Raw genomic sequence first — 6,063 nt, 5'->3', positions numbered from 1 at the left:
AAAGTTTTTTAAAAATACAAAAATGAAACGTAGTTTTAAATTAGATCTAGAAATTCTAAATTTAAAGGAAAACTTTTGAAATATATGTAAACAAGGAAAAACAAAATCGAAAGCATAACAACAAGATTTAACTTTTTTTTTTTAATTTTCGATCAGCTAATGTTAATATTATTATCCTTCAAAAACACTTAAAAGCTTTTTTTATGTTTTAAAGAACATAACAGAAATAAAACTTTTCAAATAGTGAATTTTTAGTAAACTTAAATAAATTAGTTATTTCCGAAGAAAATAGAAGGAAGTACTATTTCGTTTTAGTATTTATTACAAAGCAAAGTTTGCATACGGAGTAGTTTATAATTTCTGAAAAGCTATTATTTTATTATCTAGTGTAACCTAAAAAACATAAATAAAAACTGTCGGTTTAAAAAACATTTTGTACTCGATTAAAAAGAAAAAAAAAATATTAAGTAGAAAACGTCAGTTTTTTTAAAAGTTGTTTATACTAGATTGAACAATTTTTTTTTGTTTAAATTAGGTTTTTACTTCAACTATTTTTTAAAGTTATTTTTCCTTGTTTTGTTAAAACAAATAGCATGTCGTATTTTCATTAATACAAAAACATCTGGAAGTTTTTTAAAAACTACCTGATATAAACTCTATTACCTCGAAGAAGCTTTGTTTTTATTTTAGACCAGCCACTTTTAAGTTTTGTTTTGTGATAATTCATAAAAGCTTAGTTAATTAAGCGTATGTATTTTACACTAAGTTTAAAACAGCCTAGACACATATTAATTACAAACTTTAAACAAGTAGATTATACAACAGCTAGACGTGTAAAGTTTGTATAATTTTAACTATTTTTGACCTATTTAAAATTAGCAGAAACTCGTTAAGTTTTTAAAACCTTAAAACAAAATAATTTTCAAAATATTTTTACTGTTATTTACTTAATATATATATTTTTTCTTTGTAAAGTTAGTCTTAACTATAATTAATACAATTTATTTATACTTCGAAAACAACTTTTCAAACTAAATACTTTCTGATAAAATAACTTTTACAAAAAATTCAACAGTAAAAAGTTTAGTAATAATAATTTAGAGTTGTATTGTTAAAAGTAACAATTAATTTTTTGAACAGGTTTAATAAAAAAGTTAGCAAAATTAAGACAGGCAAAAAAGTTTTGTCAAAGAAGCGAAATAAGTTTAATTGTCTGCTATGTTTCAGTGAAAATACTGATGACGTTAAATACGAGCGTCATTCAAACATGATTACGTCACCTTCAAATCGCGATCACGTCATCGGCGATTCAACGTCATCGTCCAGTCATCCAAACGTTACCATGGTGACGAAAGCCATCACTGTCGACTCCAACAGCTTCGACTTGGCGGCTTCGAGTCCGAAAGTTAAAAAAGAAAAACTTATCGCCGTAGCCGAATCAAAATTGTGAAAAGTTTTTGAAAAGGTGCTTTTCCCAACTTCAAAACTCCAAACTGATCGTACATGTTATATTTAAAGGCCTTGGATTCTAGCAGCTGGTACAACTAACCGTTTTACAAGCGCCTTTTGTTTTATTAAGGTCTTTTGTTTTAAGACCAAAGTTTATGAGATTTTATTTCCTTAACTTGCCTTTTTAAAAGCCGTTAACAATCGATAGTGTTTAAGAGAAAAAAATTGTAGCTAAAGTCATTATCAGTAGTTGTTTAGAAAATTTATTGCTGATAACTGTTCTTTGAAGATTCTGAATTTCATTTTGTAAAATGCCACTACTTGCTTTAAAAATTATGTTAACTTGATTGTTTTCACTTAGAATTTAAATGTTTAAAGTTGTTAATGTTGCATATCATAGAAACAATGAAATTGAGTTGTATAATTTTATGACAAATCATTATTGGAGTTTTTTTTTTTTTTTGTTCGAATAGTTTACTTCACTGTGTTTTGTGATTATTTTAACACAATTGATTAGTATAAATCATTCGTGAAACATTATGTTATAAAATTTTAGTATTAATGATTTGTTAAATAAAAAAAAATGTTTTAAACTTTTAGCTTTTGCTTGTTTTTTCAGTTTTAGTGTCAATTTTTAGTTGAGGATTTCAGCTTTAATAGAATTATAAATACATTAAATGAGAAAAAAACTATTTCGGTGAAACTAGACTGTTTTAATATTAATGTATTGTTTCTTTTTCTTTTTTTAATTAACTTGACTGTTTAAATTAGCGATATTAACATTTTTAACTTTGTACAAACTAATATTGTTTATAGTACAAATAAAATGTTAAACTATTTAATCGAACTGCAATTAAAACTTAATAATAATTTAACAAAACTTTATTGACTGTTTTTCTTTTTTCCAGCTAGTTTTTTAATTTTTTATAACGAGTTGATTTTCTAGTTATAAAAAAAAATGTTAAACATTTGAAAAATAAATAAAAGTACGTCGTTTACCTAAAGTTTGCGGCAATTGATTTTTAGAAAGTGTTATTTTTACCATGTATAAGCACATATAAAATCGATTTTATCGAGCTTTAAGTTTTGATAAAACGTAGTCGGTTTTAAACGTTTTTAAATATTTTTAAAAACTTTTTTAAGCTTGTAAAACAAATTAGGTTTTAAATAAATGTTTGATATAATAGCATAATAATATTCAAAATAAAGTTATATGGAAAAACATTTGAATTCGTTTTTATGTTTTCTAATACGTTTAAATTAAGCAAGTTCTTTTATAAACATGTTAAGACTAAATATACTAGAATTAGTTTAATTTAAATACAAGAAGTGTTATCATTATATTTGTCTACTTAAATTTAATTAAACAACTACTTTTATATGACGTAATAACTAGAAAAAAATTCAACAAGTAACTTAAATACGTACATATGTACAAACTGCATTTAAGTTTTTCCGATAAAAAAGTATAAAATGTTTACTGATTTTGTTATAACCACAATGTTTTATATTTATTGACATTACATTATCTATAACAATCAATAAAAATATTGATGAAAGTCTGCAGAGCAGAAGCCTGGACTTTCGTTTGCCGTGAGACAAGCTCAAGTTTAACAAAGGGTTGATCATAAAAATTCGATTATCAGACCACAAGCTTTCGGTAGACTGAAACTGGTTTTGTCCTGATTAAGACTAATCAGTCATCTTCTACAAACTGTTTATCATTCTTTCACTTAAACCTTATCACATTATCTATAGCAGGTCTGTACTTAATTTTGCAGCAAACAAAAAATAGCTTAATGAAATATTATTTTCGTTTAAAATTTAATACAACTAAAATTTTTGGATCTAATTATTTTTTTGTTTTATTTGAAAGTAGTAAATAAAATTTCACTATTACATTATGAGTAAAACGCTTAAAAATTATTTAGAAAAAGTTCAATGAAGTTAATCATTAAAACAGATTATATAGTAAGCTTTTTAGCTTATTAAAACTTATAGGTTTACGCTTTCACAAGTTCATTGTGAAAATGTTGTCATACTTTTATTTATTATTAATCTTCGAAAGTTTATTAATCTTTAGAAAAAGTTTTAAAATAGAAAATAGCTAGAATATTCATAAATAAGTTAAAAACAATAATTTTGTTTTAGTAAAAAAAAAAACTTTTCTCACTAAAATTTTAGCAAAAGTAGCAAATACCATCTATATAAATAGTTAATAAATTTTTAAAAGTAAATGCTATTTTTTGTACTTTTTTTTCAGAATCGCATATGTATAAGTATATCTTACAATGGTCTGAAGGACTTTTAGTTTTTCTGTAGCCAATCTAAATTTTGAATTGGTTCAATATTGGTCATAAAACAGTTAAAATTACGATAAGTTACATTCTTATACACACATTTAAGAGCCATTCCTTGAAAGTTATCTTAAGTTTCAAAATATATTTAAATATTACCAAAAGGTATAATTCAGCAAATTATGATGTAAAATAAAAATTCAAAACATTTCAGAAAAAAATTTTCAATAACGTAAGTAAACATACTAAAATAAGTTTTAAAACTTATTTCTCCCATATTAAAAGATTATTGATTGGTTTCGAAACAGTTAGAATATTACAACGAAAATGATGCATTTCTTAAAGAGATCAATCGAAAAAGATTTAACAGAATTTAGTTCATCGTGTTAATTATAGATATTTAAAATTTATTAAAAAAAAATATTTTGGTAAAATATTTAGAATTATTATTCAGCAGTCTATACCTTACAGAAATTAGTCTTTACTCAATTATTAAAATTTTTATTCTATAAAAAGAATAAAGGATTATAACAAACTTATAGTGCTTTTAATTTTATTTTTTACTTTGACATTGAAAAACAACTTTGGTTCCAAATAAAAACGAAATTTATTTACAAAATTAAACTACAATTATTTTAATTTCTCAAGAAAACAAACATATTCGTTAATATTGGCCGCAAGTGTAACAAAGTATATAAAACAAACTATGAAAAATAAATGCACATTATTGCATCTTAATTTTTTTTAAAGTTTTACACAATTGTTTTTTTAAATTTTTTGAACTTGAATTGTATTTTACATTGGATGGCAGTTTTAACTATTTTTTAACACAACAGAATATGAAGCTTTGTATTTAAACTGTAGCAATTTGAAAAATTAAAAAAATTTATGCATAAACGTATAACATAATTTCGAGTATTATCTAAATTTTAAACAAAATTGCTTGTTAAACAACCAATTTAAACAACGATAAGATACAATTAAAACAAAAATAGAATTTTTATATGTAACTTAACTTGTTTACTTGAAATAACAACATTTTTACTTTGATCTTTTGTACACGTTGCGTTACATCGTAAATATTTAATTGACGTTATGTTTAAATACTTACTTAAATAAATACTTTAAAGCTAAAATTTTTGCTTAAAATTCCAAGTAGTTTTTTTTTCGATATATTTTTGATTTTATCTAATACAATCATTTAAATTTGTAATTTTTATCCTAATTTTATTTATTGACTCAATATCATTATAATTTATAATCAATTATGTTATTGTTATTTTATGGCATTATTACAGGGAATTTTTACTTATTATATGAAAAAAAATTGATGAGAGCCAATGCTTGCGTATTTTGAGCCAATCTTTGAGCTAATCCATATTTTTTATGGTTCGGAGAAATGTACATAATACTTTGTGACACTTTGTTGTTCTTAAAATCATCTAAATAAGTTTTTTAGGTACATATTGATTTATTAATAAAGTCATATTTTATATAAATATTTCTGATATTCAAACAAAGTAAAACCACTAGATGTTGAAGCTTTTTAGAATAAACTGATCTTTATTTTTTTATAAAAACAACTTTTTTATAAAAATTAGTTAGGAACAAAAAGATATAACGTTAAATTTAAAAAAATAAAGGCTTGTAAAATTAAAAAGTTATAAACAGTAGTAAACTTTCCTATGGGAAATGAAAAACAAAACTTAGTTTTACCTTCAATTTAAAACCATAAGATTATAAAAACAATAATACTTTGATATAGTGTAATATAGAATTTTAAATAAAGTACCTTTAGTAATTTCCTTATACAAATAAGTTTTGTTTTTAACTTATTTTCTGTCGGTTTTTAGATGCATATACAATTAAAATATTTGAGATTTTAAATATAATTAAAAAAATTAAACAATTTTTTTATAACTTAAGTATTTATTATTGTAAAAAAACAAAACTTATACGAAATTTATAAAAAGACCAAAAAATGTATTATAAATACGGTCAGTAAAACTAACTTACTTACATCGACAAAATACTTTTGTTTTTAGAAAATAAGAAACTTAAAAATTTTGAACTTTAATGTTCTCTTTAAACATTTTTTTAGTAAAAACCAAACAAAAATATAAAAAATCTTTATGAGAATATTTAAAACTATGCAACCTTTACACAAGAAAAGAAACACTGATCATAATAAAAATCCTTAATTGTCCATTCATCTTTAACAACATCATAACAGTATACTCTATTAGCTCTGCTATGAAATAAATATATTATACTTCCAACGGATACAGCATCAGTTGTGCTTAACCACATACTGTTA

This window comes from Thalia democratica, chromosome 7, assembly GCF_965202585.1.
Source record: "Thalia democratica chromosome 7, ktThaDemo2.hap1.1, whole genome shotgun sequence".
NCBI classification, from domain to species: domain Eukaryota; kingdom Metazoa; phylum Chordata; class Thaliacea; order Salpida; family Salpidae; genus Thalia; species Thalia democratica.
Note: the sequence above shows the minus strand (reverse complement) of the source record.